The sequence below is a fragment of the Sphaeramia orbicularis genome, chromosome 3 (assembly GCF_902148855.1).
Source record: "Sphaeramia orbicularis chromosome 3, fSphaOr1.1, whole genome shotgun sequence".
Classification (NCBI taxonomy): domain Eukaryota; kingdom Metazoa; phylum Chordata; class Actinopteri; order Kurtiformes; family Apogonidae; genus Sphaeramia; species Sphaeramia orbicularis.
In genome coordinates this window covers 9,140,670-9,164,473 of record NC_043959.1, presented here as the reverse complement: position 1 = coordinate 9,164,473, position 23,804 = coordinate 9,140,670, and the positions used below count along the sequence as shown (strand labels likewise).

At 40.1% G+C, this 23,804-nt stretch overlaps 1 protein-coding gene across 4 annotated transcripts in view; it reads right to left on the bottom strand.

Annotated features, from left to right (window-relative positions):
• Positions 1-23,804, bottom strand: part of glceb (glucuronic acid epimerase b) — a 113,506-nt gene that overhangs the window by 76,733 nt on the left and 12,969 nt on the right. For 2 of the 4 annotated variants that reach the window (XM_030122841.1, XM_030122849.1), the window contains exon 2: positions 14,140-14,240. The exons of the other annotated variants lie outside the window; for them this stretch is intronic. The gene's annotated coding sequence lies outside the window, so the exon portion shown is untranslated. The remainder of the gene's footprint in view (positions 1-14,139; positions 14,241-23,804) is intronic. 4 annotated transcript variants of the gene reach the window in all.

Genomic DNA, 23,804 nt, shown 5'->3' with positions numbered 1-23,804 from the left:
CCCTTTCAATGCCACAAACTTTCTTGTTTGGACTTTGCAAGAGAGCACCAAATATGGGACAGTGAAAGGTGGAAGAAAGTTTTATACTCTGATCAGAAAAAGTGTAACCTTGACGGTCCTGATGGCTTCCAACGTTACTGGCATGACAAGGAGATCCCACTGGAGATGTTTTCTACACAACACAATGGAGGGGGGGGCACTGCCATCATGATCTGGGGGGCTGTTTCCTTCAGTGGAACAATGGAGCTTCTGGTTGTGCAGGGGCTGGCTATGTGCAGTTTGAGGCCAGGAGAACCTCCCTCCTGTGAAGGTGTTTTCCCCACCCTTCCTCCATGCCCCTCCTGTGCCAGAACCATCGCGAGCGAGACCGAGACACCCCGTCTCCCTCAGGGGCTTTAAGATGGAGCCAGCTGCGCTTCTGCGTCTGCGGTACCCGGGTCAGGTACTCGCTGTCCCTGCTCTGAAAAATCAATCTCATCCACTATTACTCGATTACGCAAAATTAAAATAAAATAGATCTAAGATAGACTTTTTTTACATAGCCCTAGACCTGTACGGAGAGGAGTTTTCGATAAAGCTGTGAAGACAGTCAAAGTGAGCCCAAAGTCCCCTCACCTCATCATTGTTGTTGACTATTTGCTGCCCCCCACGGTTGAGAACCACTGGTGCATGCCAAAGTTTCTGCACATACTGGACAGACAGACAGACGTACAGATGATGATAGCCTGCGGCCACTGTGTCAGAGGGTAATAAAACTACTCTTTGTCAATGAATTACTATAATGAAAAACACAAACAAGGTATATCTCAGCAACAAAAGGAAACAATATTTCAATATAAACATAGGGTATTTAAATGAAAACCAGAAAATACCAAACCCTAAAATAAGGACAATGACACACAAAATGCTGCCTTTTAAAAGCCATAAACCTGAGGGCCCAAACTTGTCACCCATTTTCCTAAAGCGCCGGCCCCATGCCAACCTCTTCCAACTCTCAAAACATTAGGGTAATTTTCACAGTGGATTAAGTGAACAAAGAGGGTTTCAGTGGGCCTGCATCACATGCTGAGAGATGCGTTGTGGCTGTCACAAGTGTTCAAGGATACCGACAGTAAATACTTCTGTTTTTTAATGGCGCTTTGCATACATTTAGGGGCTCCGCCTCTCCCCATTTGTGCTGGGAAAAAATGCTGGTCTTTTTGCAGCATCTTTACCGTGACTTTCACTCACATTTGGTTCAACTGGTCCCATACCATTTGCAGTTTTTCCCAAACAAACTACAGACTTCCACATTATACCTGTGGCATTTGAAGTTATTTGAATACAGCTGCTCTCTAAGCCAATTTTGGCATTCAGTCACTGGTTATATCAGGTTAAAAATGTCACAGTTGAAGGTTGAGACAAAAAGCAAAAACAGGCTCTGGGGAGGCAGATGGAATCGCTCCACAAATGCAGCATAAAACAGCAGAAATTTAAGGGTGAAGAGCTTCTCTGTGAGCCACTCCAACTCCACACTGAAGGAGGATGAGAGGATAAGGCTTAGAGTGGGAGGTAGAAAAGGAAAGTTTGCAAGAGGAAGCCAAGATGAAAGGTAATAAGAGTTTGGAAGTTTCTGGAAGCTGAATAAATACCCTTGGTGCCTGTCAAGACTCTGTGGTGCTCTCTGTAGTGAACTCTGCTTTCATGCTTGTCTGCAAAAGCTGGTGATGGAGATGCTACACATTTGATCCCAGCAATAAGTCAGAGAGAGCAACCAAATATACAAGTACACACCCAAATCAACTAGTACAAATATACTAGTCAAGGATTCTGGGAATTTTAACCTAATTTTTAACCTCACCCATCATGCAGAAAATGCAAAAGCCTGACTGATCTTTGACAGGACATTGGATAGGTGCAGTGGCAGAATAAACACAAAAACACCAGAAAATAACACCGGAACATGTCCTGCTGGCCACCGTCTGAGGAACGACTCTGAGCTGGAGAAGCACAGACACCTCGATGCAAAGCTCAGAAAAAGACGAGACGAGGGCTGTGCCCCAGCTGCCTTTCACATGAAGACAAGGCTTGCATCTTCAGAACCTTGTTAGTTCTCTGAAAAGGCCACCGACTAGTTTGGAATATTAAGCAGTTCGTGCTGTCGGAAATCAAAAGGATTTTGAAAGAGTGGGAAGCCTCAGAAAAGGCTTTGATGGTATATATCGCTCAATCTCTTGCAGATATGACGGAATGAAAAAATAAAGACAGCGGAACAAAGGGATTTTGAGAGAGGAGGGTTGCAGAGGTTGTTCATCCTCTTTTCAGATTTATGCATAAGCACATATCGTTATTACTCAATAAGAGAGTCTCTCTTAAAATGTCAGGTCTGTTCTGACTGAAGAGGCAAAATGAGAACTACAGAGAAGAAGAAAGTGGGACACTGAAATGTTTCAGGTCATTCATCATACCAGGCACACTCAAGGAAGAAAAACTAATGAGGCTCTGTTCCAGTAACATTCAAATATAGGCCATATTTACACAAACGTAGAAGTTACATATCTGAAAAGAGCTGTATTAATCCCCACAGGAAAGTTCAACTGTCTGATAGATGAATTAAGATAAAATAAAAATAACTATGACAGTAGATACATACAATATGCAAAAGTAGTAAAGCAGTGGAGGAAGGATTTTCTGTTCAGCTGCTTCGGTGCCAGGTCAGTACATGGAAAACAAAGCCAATGTCAAGCTCCAAACCCTGCAGCATCTTGAAAGGATACTTGAGGCTGGCTCCAAAAACTAGTCAATCCCCATAGACTTCCATGTTAAAATGCCCTACTTTACAGGAAAAAGACATTTGGTTATCGTTTATAAGGACGTATGTAGGGATATAAAGATATGAAAATTTCATTTCACGATTATTATTATTATAAACCATAATTCTCCACTTTGAAGAGAGATTACATTGGTCTTGATAAAGTCTCTTGCAGGTTTTCTTTCCCTTATTGAAAATGAAGGATAATAGGTTGGTGTTTTTGAGAAATGTTTTAATCCAGTTCTGCTAATAATGTTGCAGATCTCCATATTCATGTAGAGGAGAAAAAAGAATCAAGAACTGAAGAGATGTGTTCAGTAGACGGAATGACAATGAGATTCTATATGTAATGCACCTTATTTCTTCAAGAAAGTATGTAAAAAATGATAAACGCTTATAGTTCTACACGGAACAAGGTTAAACATGTCCGCCAACAAAGATCCACTTGGAGGTAAATGCAGCCTTGAAATAATGCATTTATCAGCTGAACTTAAGAGTAGTCTCGGCCATAACCTGTAGTGTGATGACTCCAGACTTGAGGATTGTGTTCTGCCAGTGTACTTTCTGTTTTCTTTCAGATAAATTCCTTTCTATCTCTGTATAGAATATCTCCTTTCCCTTCCAATCTTACGGAATACGCATTACATGCTTTTCTTTGGCTATACAGGAATTTATTAAGGGCACTGAGAGTCATGATTGGATTATGGTATGCTTGTAATTTTGGGGAACATTGACTTTCATTATCCTCTTCTCTTTCAGCAATTAAAATTTTTCTCCTAAGCTTCTATCAGGTTGAAATTAACTACGTTCACACTGCAGGCAAATCTTTTTTGCTTTTTTTGGTCTTTGCTCATGTGTCAGATCTGTACTTTTTTTTGTTTTGTTTTGTTTTTTTTATTTCCAGGACAGTGTGAACGAGACAAACCACATTTCTGATTTGGACCTCTTCCATATAAAGAGGCACATAAATGTTTTCCTCCCCAGGTAAAATTTTCATGTCCATCGTCTCAAAAAATGAAATTAAAGGTGGGAATAATCAAAAACAGGGTTGAATTTCCTGATACAGTCTGAAGAGTCACAAGAATTTACAGTGAGTTTACACTGGAATGGGATACTGGACACATTCAAAAGATAATAAAGGAACAGAAGAACAACAATGTGGATTTTAGCAGTAAATCTGAACCGACACCAAGGCTGGGATGCTTAGTTTGCCATTGTATTACAGCTCTGTTACAGACTAATTTCCATTTCTGAATTGTCCAAGTTGATTACTTACTCCACTCTATTAGTACTGAGTGAAGTATGTAGAGGTCAACCAATATTGGAAACTTTAGAGCTCATGTAATAAACAGGTTGAAGCAGGGAAAAGCTGATTCATCTGCAGATCACTCCTCATTGTGATACTGAGAATGCATCTCATTTATGAAATTAACTCTCATAACAGTTCAACTGAACATATGTCACATTCATAAATAGCCAAATAAACAAATCTTTATCACAAAACATCAAACTCAAAGTCATTAATCAAAAGGCATGGAGCCAAACATTAAACTGATCACAACAATCTAGGTGGAAAAATTTTAATCTTCTGCACTATTATCTTCTAATAAAGTCTAATATTAACCATTGGTCACTATTAGCTCCACCTTCTACTGATACCACTACCATACCAATAATACCAGCAGTCTGTAAAATGTTCTATAAGTCTATGTCTAAAAATAAGCACATAAAATGCATGACCAAGTTTTACATTTATCCAAGCTTATGATTATGAAATGGCATCTGAACCAGTAAAAAAGGATCATTTTAAACAGTTTTATGAATTCATAAAGGTGCTCTTAATACCACTTAATGAAATGGAAATACTGAATAGTGAAAAGAATGAATATTGTGCCATTACATTGTTCATGAACTGTGGCTTGATTAATTTGTTATTGAGTCTATTCTCTCCTCTTTAAAGATGCGGGAGACTTCGTGACCAATTTTTCATCAAATCTGTCAAACCCCAGTCATATCCTCAGTATCACGAATCTGTAAGTCTGTCTGTGATAACTCACCTGAATCTCTTGCATGACGGTGAACAAGTTTGAAGTATACTCCAGCATAAACAAACTGTTTGTTTACAAACAGAGCAGGTAGGTAACTCGGGCATCTTCGGAATTTTGTCATGACGTGCATTGTGGGAAGCGGAGGTTCGCGCAGCCGCCTGGCAGCGGCATGTAAAAGCAACAAACATGATGCGGAAATGGCTGAAATGTGGAAACGGCTGGAGGAATATGCATAGAGGGATGTGGAGCTCCTGCCGTTTCTGCATCGTGTCTGTTAAAGGTGCCGCTGCCAGGCGGCTACGTACCTGCCTGCTCTGTTTGTAAACACATGGTTTGTTTATGCTGGAGTATACTTCGAAATTGTTCACCGTGATGCAAGAGATTCAGGTGAGTAATGACAGAAAGACTTACAAATTCATGATACTTAAGCTATGACTGGGGTTTGACAGAATATGATGAAAAATTGGTCATGAAAGTCTCCTGCAGCTTTAAGTGTACACTGAAACACAGGACAGACCAGGGCCCATTGCACAAAACTAGGATTCCGTCATCCAGGATAACTGACTAAGCCGTGTTTAACGAATCCAAAACAAGCGTGTCCAGGCTTAATCGGTCTCACAAACACCAAACCAGGATGAACGGAAACCGATTCATCAACCAGGTGTAACTCATCCTGAATAAGTGTGCGCACTCGGGTTCCTCAATAGATCCTGACATCGATGACAGATTCACCACTGCGACTAGAGCAGCGTACGTTTCCCCGTCAAATGCAAAACTCCTCATTTTTGCTTACGAGGACCAAATCAAAAAGAAAGACAAGAAAAGCACTCGGAAAGCGCAGACCTCCGCCAAGACAGATCTGGCCCCCCCCCAATCACCACCAAAATTTAATAATTTCTTCCTTGTGCCAGTATTAACATTTCCTAAAAATTTCATGAAAATCCATCCATAACTTTTTGAGTTATCTTGCTAACAAAGAAACAAACAAACACACAAAGTGATCACAATACCTCCTGGTGGAGGTAACAACACCGCCAGTTATAAAAACGAGAGACAGCGGTAAAGGACTACAGACCACCTGAATGAGTAAGTACAGCACACACACACACACTGACTGTTCCGCTGAAACCATCACAATTACACCTCAAATAGTTAATGAACATCTCCGAAAACGTAGTTGTGAAATTGTAGGTTAAACTGACTGTAGATGTGAGTGAAACTGTGTAAATGTAACTACATCAGACTGAATAACTCTGATAAACAGATGAGCTCACTGACTTCAGTGAATTTACCTTTGGGATAAATAAAGTTATCTTATCTTATCATGATTCATGACTTTGTGATAGTTAATTAACCCATAAAGACCCAAACATCCATCACCAACCAAAACCAACTACTGATCTAAACTGTTTAATACCTGTTGATCCACTAATCCTATCAATACATGTCAATAACTGGTGAAAAATGCAGTTCTTCATCTTTTCATAGTCATCGGATATGACCCATTTGGATGTTCAGAGGTTCTGTAGGTACCGTGGAAACACCGTCAACTTCTCCAACATTGATTCAACAATAAAACCCATGGAGTTGGATCAATGACAGTGGATGGAAATGCTTGTTTTATGTTCAACTAATGACAGATTTAACTGAAAAAGTCACTTTTTCTGCAGTGTTCTCTGTTTTTGATATAATGCCCAAAACTTTAATATGATCTTTATGGACATCTTCATGATCAATAAATTACATATAGGAAAATACCTGATTTATACCAATAAACTGCAAAGTACAGAAGATAATATTATAATAAATGGAGATAAATAACTTAAGAAAGGTTAGATATAGAGAAAATTCATTTGTGAACTGACACAAATGTAGTGCTGGACCTTTATGGGTTAATGAACACTGTGTTCATTGCTTGTGATGTTCATTGTTTGGTTTAATATTCTTCATCTTATCATTTCAGATGGTCTATGCTGACTGTCTCATCAGTGTTGTGTCTCAGTGGTCTGGTTCGGTCCATGACTCCTAAGTCTATCGGACCTCTGGAATCTGTCAGCACCTATCACAAGGTGAACCACACAACCTCTGTTAACAACCACTGTTTATATCAGATCTGTGTCCAGAATGTCTCTATTTATGAGGTTGTGATGCTGAGGTTTTGTATTGACAGGTGAATTATCTGGTGTGTTTCTGGGGGACAGAGGGTCTACCTGGAGGACAGGGGGTCTATCTGGGGGACAGGGTGTCTACCTGGGGGACAGGGGGTCTACCTACCATCCTTTTCTCCTGACACCATACACAGACCCCCAGGAACCACAGCAGGCCTACAGTCATGCCCATACCAGGACAAGGACCAGAATCCAAATGACCTTTGACCTCCTGAAGTAGGGATGGGAATTGATAAGAATTTAACGACTCCAATTCCATTATCGATTTTGCTTATCGATCCGATTCCTTATAGATTCTCTTATCAGTTCTCATTGGTTGAGGGAATAAAAGAGTACAAATAGGTGTGTTTGCATTAAAGCTATACCTACCGATGTGGCATTTCTCACAGCACTTAGTAAAAGTTTGAACATGAACAACCCGCCTCTCTCCAAAGCCCCGCCCCTTCCCTCTGCCTGAGCTCTGAGGCTCCTCCTCCTCTCTCCTCCTCTCATCTGATGCGCGATGGAAACGGAGGTGGAAGCAGAGGTGGAGGTCCGGTCTGTTTTGGCATGTCCGCGGACCCCTCCCTCAGTAATCAGATGCATCATCCACCTGCCGCGGGCCCGCGGCTCCTGTTCCATCAGTAGACCTGGTCTGTGCAGTACTGGGTCAGTGTTTTTACTGCAGTGCCCAGGGGATGGGCGCGCGCACTGTGAACGTGTGGCCTCCGCGAATTTTCCGTGGACATTTGAGGTTTCATAGTCCATACATTTATCATCCTACATCATCTTACATGTGTGACACCATGTACATGCACCTGTATGAGTCCCACAGTCATAAAAGCTGAGCTTTATGCAGACCTGTTCAGTCCAGTACAGCTGACTTCCGGACTTTTATCCCCATCCTTCATTCATCAGACTCCCGTTTGTGCCCCTCAGTTGTTGTTTCTGTTAATAAATCAGTTTTTTCCCTTCCACATGTGCATGTCAGTTCTATCCATACACATCCTAGACAGTAGACTGTGGTCAGTGACAGGAGAAGCAGCGCCAGTGAAGCGTCAGATTCAGAGGGACACATATCGGATGTGAGACGCCGATAATGGATCGGATGCTGGATGGCCGAAATGGATGACTGACAGGAGGCTCAGTCAGGTTCGGCCAATTATTTTATTCGGACCGACTAAAATGATTGGTCAGACTTTTATCAGAAATATATGAGAATTAAACATTTTTGAGTTTCAATACCTGGCGGATTTCTTTTACATTTTAGTTTGACACACACTTATTAGGAGCATTTTAAGATGACAAAAGAAAAGTGTAAAAATGCCACATCATACGGTATAGCTTTAACTGTCTTTTACATTTCCATCTGCACAGAAAATATAATACATACAGTATGTACAAATAATAAGAACAGATGACGCCGGGCCTGGTTTGGGGGGGAAGGGTACAGTGAAAGTGAAACTACAGACTCTTTACTAATTCCTCTATTGCCGCATTTCCACGACATGGAACCGGTTCGACTCAACCCGTCTCCCATCGTTGTGCACCTCATTTCCTTTCCCCTACTAGGGCTGCACGATTAATCGATTTTAAATTGAAATCGGATTTTTTAATTAGTACGATTTTTAAAAAAGGGAAATCGTAAAATCGATTTCATCTCTTTCGTGCCTGCGGGCCGCGCGCTTGCGGGCTCCCGTAGGCTCCTCCTCCTATCAGTGACAGCGGTCTGTCACAGAAGTCTGTGTAATGACCGGACTTTAAATGTGTTATTGAGCCCGCAGTACTTATAGCAATGTAAGCCGTGGCTTCACGCACGGATCCCGCAACTGAAATAGAACTGCATGTGGATCACTCATCTTACGTTGTCCCGGATCCGTACCGTACTGTCTTCTTCCGAACCGGGTCCGAGTCTCGGGGTCATCAGCCTCAGCAGAGGAGCCCACACAGCCCTGTGCCCACACACATCCACCAGCTCCACACATAGAATCCCTCCAGCGTGTCCTGGGTCGGTCTATTCCACGCACGGATCCCCCAGTTTAAATAGAACCGCATGTGGATCACTCATATTAATGTGGTCAACGCACACACGCACGCACGCATGACTGATGCCTGTCACTGACTTACATTGGTATCACTTCTGTGGGCCCAGATACCCAGGAAAAAAAAAACATATACATATACATATACATATATATATATATATATATATATATATATATATATATTATTTATTTATTTATAATTTAGTCCTCTTACTTGCTAAATTTTTCATTCACAAATGTAAGTTCTGTTACACAAAACCAAATATTATTTACTTTTTGAAAGATGTTGAACTTTATTTAAAGCTGTTAGATAAATGTGGAAACAAAAAGGCTATAAAAAACATAAGTATTTGCTCTGATTTGGACATTGTATTATATAGTGTATTCCCCCTGACAAACTTCTGTTATTTTCTTGTTGTATACATTGTTTGTATACTCTACTTCATTCAATAAAGATTTAATTAAGAATAAAACTTCTGTGGGTTCATCATGTGATCCCATTACAGATTTGAGGTTAGAGCAGTGCCTTGCATTGTTGGCTGCTCACGAAAATAGCATGCTGACTTCTGTTGTCTTTTGTAGTTTTACCCAAAAATCGAAATCAAAATCGAAAATCGAGTTTTTAGAGGAAAAAAATCGGGATTTTTTTTTTTTGCCAAAATCGTGCAGCCCTATCCCCTACCTTCAGAGACTTTTATTTGAGGGGGTACGACGTTTGTTGCCCACACCGGAACCAGAATTGGGCCCAGATGACAGCCTGGTGTTCACTCTGCCGTTACATTCACAAGCACTGCTAAGTAGAGAATCAAATACGTGACATTCCTGTAAATGAATCACATACTGTGGACAAATGTTTGAGCAGATTGGAGGGAATCCACCCTTTTGAAGAAATGGAAACTTTGACAGCATTACAAGTGACCCTGGTGTCATCTTTTTAGACCGTTTCTGCCTCAACACAATATTGGCTACGTTCTGAACAAAACAATACAGCGTACGTGTGATGTCATTGCGCATGCGCAACGAAGGTGGAATCGATAAGCAGAATCATTAAGCTGGCAGGCAAACAATTCCGAGGAATCGAGCTACTGGGATCCGGTTCTCAAAAAGAAGGCTTGTTGTGGAAAACACCTATAAAATTGGGGTTGTCGTCATGATTTTTGCAGACATGAAAGTAGGCATGACAAGAGATGTCCACACTAGGGTTGCCAACCATCCCTTGAAAAACAGAATCATCCCTTATTTAGAAACAAAAGCATGTGTCCCATTTGAGCTGAAAAGGGACGCACTTTGTCCTGTATTACTGTGAGAATCAAAAATAGTCTGTAACATGTCAATGGAATTAATGAAAGACAGGCCGCTTTAAATACAAATGTATGGTAAACTTATTCCCAACCATCTCCTGCTCTGTGACCAATGAGCTGACAGCACACATACACGAAATGACAATACAGAATCTGGCTCATCTCATTGGCTGAGGTACTGTTCCTTGTGAGGAAGATAATGGAAGACAAGAGTTGACAACAAACCAGCATGGGTGACAGACGACACCGGGTTCTCAAGCATTAAGCTATGTTAAGCTTTTTTACGATAAGCAGTTTGGAATGTCCCTCTTCTGGTGTTGCCGGACCAAAACAGCTGCCACAACTGCTTGATCTTCCTCTTTGTCTTGCAGTACTGATCCAAACCTCTTCTTCTTGGTTTTTATGGCGGTTGGCAAGACAACAATGTGCACTGTGTACTGGTGAAATGTGCGAAATCTAAGCAATTTAGATTTATTTTTATGGGCTCTATTTATCGGTGAAAACTTTAATTATCAGAATAATCTGAATGACATCATTTTTTTCAATATCAGACCGATAATTATCAGTGCCAATAGTTATTGTGCATCCCTAGAATTTAACAACCTTATTCAACACCTGAAGACAAAAGGATATTACAATTGTAGGTAATGGTGTAAAGCAAAAAAAATATTTCCAAAAGGTCCATTAAAACAAAATTATCTTAACTTTACAAACAAAACACAGCTGGAGTCTCACAACTGTAACAGTTTTCACACAGCCTGTATCTATGAATATAAATGACCACCATCTATATACATGTACAGTACAGTTCTATTAGATATTCCCATACAAACAAGGCCCTACCCTGGGCAGTAAAAGCACTGAGTCTCTTGTCCATTAGATGGATAAAGTGGGCTGGAGATAAGACATTGCGATAGGCATGGCCTGTCACATTTGTCACTATAACAGGGCTGTCAGAGCTGAGCTGAATGGCAAATGCACTACTCAGGCGTGGGTACAGGATATGTACTGGCACTGGAGGAGCAGAGGAGACGGCCATGTCTGTACGACGATGGTACAGCACAGATTATTTATTCAGCTGCTCTTCCTCATATGCAAGCCTCTACAGAGACAGCGCATATGCTGCTTTTTCGGCAGTCAGCATTCTCCAGGCTTATACACCTCAGCAGCATTCATAATGAGAAGGCTCACGAAAAAAATAAAAATAATAATTTTACTCATAACTAAAAACAGCTTACATGGTCTCCTAGTTTGAACAGACTCACATGAGTTGATTACTGGCATAAAGTGTAAATAGAAGATTTCTCCTAGATTTCATGACTGCTTAATGACTGTTTTGCATGTTTTGTTTAAGTTTTTGGATGATTTTCCAAAATTTCCCACCAGGGCTGCAACGACTAGTCACAAATAGTCAACGGAAAAATTAGTCAGTGACTAATTTAGTCGTCGACAGGTCATTAGTGACATCGGGCACTTTGAAAAAAAATTTTTTTATTGCCGACTGCAACTCTTGTTGTTTGTTTAACGAACTTTGTTAGACATTGTAATTAGGGCCTGACCGATTAATCAATTATAGCGTATCACCAATTAGAGTTAGAGGAATAGTCCACCCCCTGTGCTCTGACAATCACGGACCGCTACACCCCCCCATACACACACACACACACATCTTACTAACTATTCACTCCCCACCCCCCTCCGTGCACTTCCTGTGTACCTCACAATTTCATTCTGCAGGTGCTGGGTATTAATACTGTATATTAACTGTCGCTTACATTTTAAAGAATGATTTAGGCAACCAAACAATTTTTATGTCACTACTTATAAAATATAGACTCACATCTTTTCTCAAAAGTCTACTCTCCCCAGCATAAACATAAAGTGCTACGCAATTTTAAAACCCTCCTGCCAAATATAGTATAAGATTCTGTTGAAAGTTACTGCCTTATAATTTAGATTAGATTATCTTTGTGTAAAATGTGTTACATACATGTTTACTTTTGAAAGTACCCAGATATTATACACAGATATATCTCAACACCTCCCTGGAATTCTCATCCACAGTGATAGTCAAGTGTAAGACTGAACGTCAGAGTGGGCTAACTACAACAAACCTGAGGTCCAGTGACTTGGTTTAAGTATTGTGGACTGTTGATTCCAGCATCCATACTCGATCTGTAGTAGTAGTATTAACTGTCATGGACATTTGTTCTGGTTGTTGGTGGTTGTGCCAGCACCAGCTGATCTACTTTTTCATAGTTCTGGTTCAGTTATCTGTGCATCAACTGCATCCATGTGTCTCCCCCTACTTCCCCCGTCTCTCTCTCTATCTTTTTCTCCTCCTTTACCCTCTCTCTCTTTAACCCCAACTGGTCAAGGCAGATGACCATCCTCCAGGAGTCTGGGTCTGCTCCAGGTTTCTGCTGTTAACAGGAAGTTTTTCCTTCCACTGTCACCAGTCACAAGTGTTTGCTCCTGGAGGATTCTGTTGGGTTTCTGTAAATTGGCTTAAACGTCTGGTTCCAACCACCTCTATATGTAAAGTGTCATGAGATGGCTTTTGTTACGATTTGGCGCTATGTAAATAAAATTTGATTTGATTTAGATATAGCGCACAAGGCCATTTGACCTTGAAAAAGTAGGTCAAGGTCATCTATTTTCAATAGGCTTCTGCTCCATACCAAGATACATTCACAGTGTAAATTTGGTGCAGATATGTCAGTGCATTCTTCAGATAATACAATTATGTCATTGAAAAGACATGTCGCCATTTGACCTTGAAAAAGTTGGTCATGGTCATCTCTTTTCAATAGGCTTCTGCTTGATGCCAAGATGCATCCACAGTATAAATTTGGTGCAGATATGTCCATGCATGACAGATAGATGAACAGACAGACAACAAAACGATTACAATACCCCTCTGGCCATTTTGGCTGAGGGGTAAAAACTACTACATCTACAACCCGTGGTTCCCCACGGATCACATACTAGTCTAATTTAAGACTATTACACAGTGTTTGAAAGTTGTGTGAATTATCTGTGTGAGATAAACAAAGATGCAACTGTTAATTCACATGTCCACCATGATCTGATATAAGACTATTATATCCTGTGTGCATCAATGTTCTTATTTCATATATTGGCAGATATATCGGTTATCTGCCAATATATCGGATATTGGTCAATATTTCTGATATCAGCTTTTTTTTTGCCCCCATTATCAGTATCGGCTCCAAAAGTCCCATAATGGTTGGGCTCTAATTGTAATTGTTATATACAAAAAAGCATTCTGTTGCTGCTTACAATATTTGTTAAATATTGAAATCAAAGTTTAATTAAACTGAATATTTGTTTAACAAACTTTGTTATGCATTGTAGTTGTGTGCCAAATGTTCTTGTTAAAGGAAAGAAGATGTATTTTATATCTGCAATAAATAAGAGCCATTGATTGATTGATTTTTTTTTTTTTTTTTTCCAGTTTATAATCTGACTAGTTGACTAGTCGTTACAATACTGATAACTGCAAGAGTCATAGTTGAAGCCCTACTTTGCATACAAATAATAATGGTCCATAATAATATTATTGTACATATTTCTCATTTCAAAAGATAAACTTTTCATGTGGAATGACTTCCACAGCCATGAACCTCAGTCATGGCTGTAGAAGTCCAAAAACATGCCCCCCCCACACACACACACACACCACACACACACACACACACACACACACACGCACACACACACACACACACACACTCACTCCATTTATCATCTGTAACTGACCAAGTAAAGGTTAGGGTTACTTACTGATGCAATTAACAGGCCTTTTTCACAGCAGAGTCTTCAACCGAAGAACATGTCTTACTAGCTATTCCTTTCCTCACAGCAAACATTTTCACCTGCAACATCTAGAAAGATCGGGAAAATTAATAATACTAATGACAGGTCTGTTAACTTTATTCATGCCACTAAGCTCTATTTACTTTACTGCAATGCTACCTTGCATCCTGGCTGAAAGTTTCAATTAAGCCTGAAAGCTGAAATAAGCAGTGAAGTGAAGCAGGCACATGGGCAAAACACTGCTAGAATATAAGTCAGCATGTCCAGCCAATCCAATAAAGACTTAACAGGTCTCTGGGGCCAAGGTCGAACCTCCCACCTCAAAAGAAGGAAAACTTAATTTGCAAACCTAATCAAGTGTGAATGTCACAGAAGCAGAGCGAAGGAGGGTCGGTGAAGGCTAATTTTGTTCAGGGATGAAGAGGGAGCTTTGAAGTCTCCCATATTTGTAATATTGGAGTGTGTGAAGTTGTAACAGTGGCTATTAAAACAATTAACCAAGACATTGTGCATTCACATTGGGTAGTAAGACTTGATGGCTCTTATGGGAGTGAATGCAAAATGTCTGCCCAGGGTCATTTCACTGCATAACTTGGATGCACAAAGCCTTTCAATTATCAAACAGCATGAAAAAGAACCCCTTCATAAATACTTTATCATTTAACTTACAGGCTAAATAATTCTTCTTTTGGGCTAAAACTGAGCTATACCAGCAGGATTAACTTCTCAAAGTGTGGATCAAAGGACAAGACTGATCCATGTAATGTTTCAAACTCAAAATTACCTTTCTTGGTACACACCACAGTAAATCAACTTTCGACAAGAAGACATTTTTCCAGTAAAAAAACAATTCAAGGTTATCTAATGAATTACATTTACTGTTAACCTATGTCTGTGACCAAAGTGTGGCATCTGAATTAGGAATGTAACGATTACCGGTATAATGATAAACCGCAGTAAAATTCCATACTGTTAGTATTACCGTTTCAAAATTCTAATTATCATTAAAACCATGTTTAATTACCGCACTTGTTTGGCCTCTGAAAACATGGTAGAAGGCACCCGCACGGACAGCACTCTGGAGATTTTTCAACCCACTAAAAGGTTTAATGTGGATAATGTTTCTGCCACAATACTTTGTTTGAAATTGTACTGTTGCTTTTATATGTGCATCTGATTTCTAGATAAGGTTCATGAAACAGTGAAAGTGTTCTTTCTACCAGTTCTTAAATCTGTGAGACTAGATCTAGTCTTGAGCGCTGAATGTAAAGAAAGTTATTCTTGGTTCTTATCCACAATTTGCACAAAGTGCAGTTATCTCTTATGGCCATACGGTGCCATCTTTCATGCACATTTGCACATTTGATGTTTACATGTTACTACTTTAATGTTTCTGCCAACAGAAAGTACATGCAGAAACTGCATGTTATTTTATTTGGGTTTTTTTTCCAAAATACAACTTGGCTAAATTATTTCTGTGTATGTACAAGTACTTTTTGAGTCCATTTCAACAATACTGCAATAATAATGATAACCGTGATAATTTCAGTCACAATAACAGTGATATGAAATTTTCATATTGTTACATCCCTAATCTGAATAAAGAGCAATTATTTATCTGAATATAATATATACAAGGATTTTGTTCTTCTCTTTTTAGCAGTTAATGCATCATAAATTAAATGTTACAAAGGCAATTCACACAGACTGTTGGCACAAAACACAGCAACCAAGGACAACAAAAACAAACATTTGTTTTTGGCTGATGCCAAGTTAAGTTTTTGTTTTTTTGTTTTTTTTTAGCCTCAATTCCATCATGGACTGTTTGAACAAGTAAATAACACTATATGTTTCCATTAAGTAAAAATTAAGTGAGAACCATTCAGCCTGTAACTGGAACACAAAGGCCATTTCTAGCTTCAGCTGCGCCAACCACAAACTAATAGACATCGCGCTAAAGTTGCCATTTATTGCCTTTGAATAGAAATTTGCAAGTCTGAATGCAGCAGTACACAACTCTGGCTGAGAACAACACAGGGCTACATCACCAGCCAAAATTTATGATGACCCCATAAAGTGTTTAGGGCGCTGGGGTTTCTGGGGATCGGGTACTGATGCTGTGACAGATCAGACTGATGGCAAAGACACAAACTCGTCACACATGATCATGTGTGAAGCCAACCACAGTGCTTTCTTCTAGTAGAGCGGTACATTTCCTTGGAAAGCAGGCTTGGATGTCTCTTAAACCTAATTCAATCTGCAGAGCTGTGTCACCACTACACACACATTTTTGTCAAAGCTGAGGCATTATTCTGTTCGTCTGCTTGCCTGGGGGCAACTGGGGCCACTTTCTTTTGTTCAAGGGGACAGTTGGTATTTAGCAAAGACAGGGGGATATGGAGGAAGCGGTCTGGGGGAGGGGTTAGGACTCCTGAGTATACTACCATAAACTGTCTGTTGTTGTCTTTGAAGTGGACTGTGGTTGGTTGTACTGTGGAGTTCACAGAGCAACAGTTTAGAGTTTAGTTTAGTGTCCAACCCTGTTCTCATCCCACATCCAATTGCCATAGAAACACGAAAATAAGAATTCAAACAACAGTCTGTTGCAGTCTGCTAAACATCACTATGAAATCCCTGTTTGCTATACACTTAATTCTACAGATATTTTAGGTAGAACTAAAGTCCTTCTTTGACAACATGGCACAGGTTCAGTTTGACTTGACTGTACTCTACCCATCTTTTTTTGTTAAAAAGTTAATGATAGTACCTGGACAGAAGAGAGAGGAGAGAATCATCACTACATATTTGTGTCAGAAGTTAACACCCACCATGCATGTCAAAAACAAGCCTCAGTCAAAAAGCTTCTTACAAACGATGGGTTCGTATAAACGTCCCAGTCCGTATGAGATCTGGAGTTCGTAGACACTCGTAGAGGTATCAGGAGTTTCTTACGGCCGTCTTATGAAGTCAGTACAGCTACCATTTAAAATGCAAGAGCAACTCTAGGCCTCTGTGAGAAAAAGATGCGATTTTGTGTCTTATGCCTTGGAACCTTCCTATATCAGACCTACGGCCACTTCATGAATTATTTTGTCATAAGGTGGATGTACGGCACCCCTATGTGCACTCTCAAGTCGATGGTGGGAAATTCTTATGCTTTTTCAGAATATTTAGATCGGTATATAAACAGTGGCCATGTACTAAAAGTTCTGTATCATGATCATTGCATTCAAGTTGGCAATAACGCCCACAAGACTGAAACTTCTACAGCTGCAAGATGAAGAAAAGGTGGCTGGTTCAGTCTGACAGCAGCAGAAGAAGAGGGACATTCTAAAATGCTTAACGTAAACAAAAGCTTAACGTAGTTTAATGCCCCAGAACAATTATCAATCATCATCAAAGTTCGTGTTGACATCTCAGTTCAATTCAATTTTATCTGTAGAGCCCAATATCACAACAAGGTTGCCTCACAGGACTTCACAGAATTTGTTGAATATGAAAATAAACTGTCAAATAAACAGTCATGTCCACTTTCACCTCTGCAAAAATCAAAATGAAAACCCCAGAATTATGGATGTTGTCCATGTTGAGCCTTTTCCTCTCCATAAGTGCAAAAAACATAGTTAACATAGTTTAAGCTTAAAGTAGGGCAGCTATGGCTCAGTTGGTAGAGCGGGTCATCCATTGATCAAAGGCTATGTTAAGCTCGTTTATATTAAAGGTGTGGGAGACTTTCGTGACCAATTCTTCATCAAACCTGTCAAACCTCAGTCCTAGTCCAAGTATCATGAATCTGTAAGTCTTTCTGTGATTACTCACCTGAATCTCTTGCATGACGGTGAACAATTTCGAAGTGTACTCCACCATAAACAAACCATGTGTTTACAAACAGAGCCAGGAGGTAACTCGGGCATCTTCAGATTTTGCTGTGACGTGCATTGTGGCAAATAGAGGTTCGCGCATGGCAAGCAAGGCCTAGTGGCCCACCAGGTCTATAATGCACTGGGGAATCGCTGAGCACGCAAGCTTTACGCACATGCTCCACGTCGACTTGTCCGTTTTTTGCGAGTGCATTACAGCACCACATGCAGGCCTGACATTAGTACTACATCATTTTCAGTGGTTTTCAGTGGTTTTGTGTGGACACAGATTTCCTGAAGTGACTCTGTTTATGAGGCATTTTTTTTTAAAAACGACAAAGAAAAAGATCAGCTCGGAAAAGATGCGGTTTCATCATGGCCTTAATAACACCAATGTTAAAAGGCCACTTATCTGAAGCACTGTAACAGCTCTGGCAAACATGGATTTTGGTGCTTCAGGGTTCAGGCATTCGGAAGTGTCATGCAGCCTGCAGCCAAAGCAGAGGAGCCCTTTGTCTATCAGCCTATTATTACACCACGGGACAACCTGGCTTTGCCTGCATTAGAGACTAAAACCTCAGCATGAGCAAGCTCAAGCAGCTCCAGCGATGGGGGACACTGGTACAAACAATCAGCTTACTGCAGGACGTGAAGAGCATGTCGGCTAGTTAAAGGAAAATGGAATAACAAGGGTTGAATCATTCATTGGCTTGACTCTTAACTTAAACAGAAACTAAAAGACCTACCCTTCTACTTTTCTATTTAGTCTCTCAGTCGCCTTTGTGTTCTGAACATTTAAGTTGACATCTAAAAGGGTTCTTTATTTTTAGTGTCTTGAGGAGAAGAACACACCCGGCAGATCTGATCTGAGCTCTGAGTGATTTTTATTTTGAGGGGGGGTTGGGTAGAACAATAAGCATGTCTTATTATAGGGTGTGGATAGCACAGCTGACACAGCTGATCTCAATGAAGAGTATAACTGCATGCCGACACCTATTTTTCAGCATTATTTGACACCTTTATTCCAATTATCTATGCATCTTTTATTCAACCTGTATGCAAATTCTGGAGTAGGAGTACTCTTTAGTATAAGTGATAAAATCTTTAGTCATTCTTTAACAGCTGACATGTTTTGTTCAGTAAATCTGCCTACCCTGCCTACCAGGGCATTAAGCAGAAATGGAGGAACAGGGTGTGTTAAAAAAAAAAAAAAAAAAAAAAAAAAAAAAAAAAAACTGGATGTGTAATATTCTGGTGGGTGTAAAAGTGATGTGCCTAGCGTTCCCCAGGAAAATTTTGAAAAAACAGATCTTAAATGCTGAAGTCTAGTGCATTTTGGTATGCTAAATGTTATATTTTGACATGGAAAATAAGTTTAGAATTTGATTAAGTACATTTTCTTTTCTGTCATTTTTTCTAATTCATTCTATCAAGTTAACCTCATTTCTTTCTTTTGAAATCTTAATTTTTATTATGGCCTTGTGCACTTGGCTTTTGGTGATGGTTTCCATGAACAACTACCTGTACCTGCCTGGCTTACCTCACTCTAATCTTCTCTGCACTTGCTTGCCTAAACCCCCTGTAGGTGGAACATCGCTGCTACAATCTGCACCCACATGTAACGCTAATAGTATCGACACAACACACTAATTACCCACTAAAAAAAAAAAAAAAAAGCTAAATATTAGGGGTGCAACGGTACAGGTATCCCATGGTTCGGTCCGTACCTTGGTTCTTGGGCCACGGCTTCGATTCGGTTTTGGTACATGTTTTGTGCATAAAGAAAACTGTTTTATTCTTTTCCCCGCCAAAATTATATTTTTATTTTGCTTGTCAGCAAAACCTGAATTTCACAGTAGGAAGAAATTACATGACTGTACTGAATACTGTACTGAACCCTTTCTTGTTCCTTGACTACTTGTATACAGTCATATAAAACAGGCACGTGCACACCTAAGGCCCAAATGGAGCTTTTTTTTTTTTTTTTTTTTTTTTTTACAAAAATAAATAAAATTCCCGTTCTGCATAGGGATGTAAAAGAAAACAGCGGTATAAAAACACCACAGTTATTGACTGTATGCACTTCCTATGTGTGTCCGAGTCCTGTACCGGGTCGAGTGGACCGGGTCAGGTAAAAAAATAAAGATAGAATTTTCGCAGGTACAGGCATGGGTAGAATTTAACAAAATGCGGGTAGGTAGAGGGCAAGGAAGTGACAAAGTAAAAGAAGATTATGGATGAAAATAATTTGCAAGACATTTAATGAATGATCATCTAATTTGACTGTGGTTGATCCACAGCCGGTTTGTTTTATTGTGAAGTGAATTTCACCTCCGTTTATATCCGGCCACAGATGGCAGTGAGCAGCACATATTAGAGATTTACTGATGGTGGCGGTTTAGCCAAAAATAAAGCCCTTAAAATTGAGTTACTCTGTAGACAATCTGTGCGTTTACATGACAACTTTTACTCCTGGTTTAATCTGATTAAAGGTTAGATCCTATTTCAGATGCCCATGTAAACACCTTATTCCAGTTGAAAAAGAAAAGTTCGGATTAAATTTAAACCCAATTAAAGTCACTGGTTTAATCCACTTTTTAATTCGGTCTAAATTCTTCCTGGGACATGTAAACCCTTTATTCCGTTTGGACTTTATTCCTTCCATTCTGCACATGCTCGTTGTCTTGTCCTGTCGCGATGATGCACACATTCTGCGCTGGCGGAAGAATATGCACTGCAGTCTAGTCAACCCAAACCGTTCCAGTGGGCGATTCTGATGGGATCTACCAGCCTGGAAAACCCTGAAGGAATAGTTCACCACTTGTTTTTGATTAATTCATTTGTCATGCACTAATGAGTTCGATAAGTGGGCAAATCAGTTTGCACTGCAGTGCACCAATTGCCTTGTTCTTGAAGCCCTTCCGTTAGCTTAGCTTAGCCTAGTTTAGCATAATGGCTTCATTCCTATGGTCAGACGTAGCCATGCTTTTATAGGCGATTTGTAGTATTTTATGAGTGATTTTGTGAAATTCAATTATCCCTAATCATTACTTTAGTCCGGTGGGGTCAATATGATCACAAATTGAGGCTCAAATCATGGCCATGTGACTGACTGCACTAATAAAATCTGGGAAATTAAAAACTCATGCAAAGCTAAAACAGTAAAGCAAAGCTAATTTACCGCATGCATCTCTTCCAACAAAAAGATTTTCTAACTTCTGTCAACACAACAGTCCCAAGATTGTATGAGTGCAGTAAGTCGCGGATCTAAAGAAATAATTAGGGAGAATCGGATTGCACAAAATACTTACAAAAGACAACAAATCACCTTTAAAAAACTGGCTACGTGTGACCATGGAAATGCAGTGGCTATGCTAAGCTAAGCTAACAGAAGGGCAGCGAGAACAAGGCAATGTGAGCACTGCAGCGCAAACCCTTTTGCTCACTGATCTACCTCATTAATACCTCATGTAAACCTTTATTCAGGTTTAACATTTCCATGTAAACAGAAGAGAAAATACTTTAGTTCCGAATTAATTTCTTCTGGAAAAATAAATAGGATTTAAAAAACATCATGTAATCGAACCAAGTGTGTTTAATTACAGGTCGGGTTGCAGGTCTAATGAGAGAGAGAGAGAGAGAGAGAGAGAGAGAGAGAGAGACAGAGAGAGAGAGAGAGACAGAGAGAGAGAGAGAGAGAGAGAGAGAGAGAGAGAGAGAAAGAGAGAGAGAGAGAGAGAATCAATTGCCAAGCTGACAGCCCGTGGACCATAAGGGCCGACTGTCCCGTGCAGGGCGGACTGAACAGTGCATGGTTTTCCCCCCTGAGTACCGTTGCATTTCTACTAAATATACACAAATCTTTGAAATCTTGAAGTTCAGTATTTCTATTGCTGTCTCTTTTCCATTATTTCCACAACTTTCATAGTATACTAGATTACAGACTACAGTATGGATTAGGGACGCAACGATCCGATACCAATATGGGGTATCTGCTCCGATACTCCGTGTGTGTACTCGTATTCATACTTGTAAAAGTAATTCGATACAAATGCACCGATACCACTTACAGCCGTGTGACATTCCCAGTTCAGTGCAGCAGGTACGAGGAGGAGGAATAATGTGTGTGGAGTGTGAAGAGTGTGGAGATTTAACCAAATAAATGATGGTGATAAAAGTAACGCTGACTGAAAGCAACGTTACAGACACAGACAGACAGCGTTCTGTCCATCCTCTGCGTACATTCCATCTGTTTTCCAGGTGCTGGTGGATGTGTACCCAGATGGAGAATACCAGCGGAACTGTGGAGGTAGAGGATCTGTTCAAAGAGCCACTGTGTGAGTTAGAGAAAAACTACTGACACATTTAGGACAACTACCCAGGGCCGGGCCGGTTTACAGAAAAACTACTGACACATTTAGGACAACTACTCAGGGCTGGACTGGGGGTAAGAAGCGGTGCGGACCGCTGCCAGCGGAAGTGAAAACCAAACTTCTGGCTCATTTCTCTTTTCTCTTCCTGCTGAAGCGAAGCTTTTAAACCTTACCAGAGAAAACGCTGCTACATTAGTATCACAGTAGTGTTACTTCTGTCGTCTCCATGTTTGTTATTACTGACTTTCTTCTTCTCATAAAACTTTTCTCTTCTTCGTGGTATTTGTCCAGTATGGTTAATTCAGAGCAGCGCCCCCTGGTGGATTAATTGACAAACACTCATTCCAGCACATTAAATGTCAGTTGCAGCAATTTGTTCCAGTCAGACTAATGACAAAGACAATAAAGCACATTTACAAAAAGAACTAACAACTGGAATGTGATTATTAACAACTAGTATCGGTACTCTGTATCGGAAAGTACTCAAATGTAAGTACTCGTACTCGGTCTGGAAAAAAGTGGTATCGGTGCATCCCTAGTATGGATGTCTTTGATTGGTCGATGTGATGCACTTTTCCACCAATAGAAACATAATATGCTTTCTTTCATGCAAGCACTTCCTGCTTGCAAGAAATTCACTTAAAACCCCGTTTTTACCGTCTCTACCGGAACCAAATGTGCACCGAACATAATGACACTATCGCTGAAAAATCATTTTTTAATATGTCTCCTAACTTTGATTTTACATGTGCTTTCAACACAACTTCACAGTATTAGTTTGACATCGTCACTTTTCACACAAACTGAAATGGAGTTTCAGCGAGGCTCCGTCTTGCTGTCACATCATCTTAAATCGCACATATCATCAGGACGCGCAGAAACGTCCAGGGACTCACTGGAGTTAATAGATGATTCCCTTCATTTTAGCAAAAAACAGATGGATTTAGCCAAAATTAGGCCATGACAAGATAACAGAAAAATATATTGATAAGGGGTGAAATGATTCCTCAAGTAATTCAAGTACCTCGATTACAAAAAAGGATCAAGGAATTTTATCTGCCTCAAGGAATCGCTTATTTAATGGTAAAGCTCAAAGCATGTCGCATGGACTACTTTATGTGGCACAATGCGCTTACGTTACTCATGCAAATGAAGATGACGGAGGACGCCGTACTGTTCAGTTGAAGCAGCGGGAAGATGGAAGAGGTGAGTGAATACAACAATGATGACGAAAGACAAAAAAAAACCACAATAAAAAAGACAGAAAATGTCGAAAGTGTGGAAGCATTTCAGACTGAACAGTAGGTGAACACTGTGACATGTATCTGTTGTAACACGGCCCTTCCATACAACAACAGCACATCTGTCACACCCAGAATGGAGCGGAGGACCCCAGATA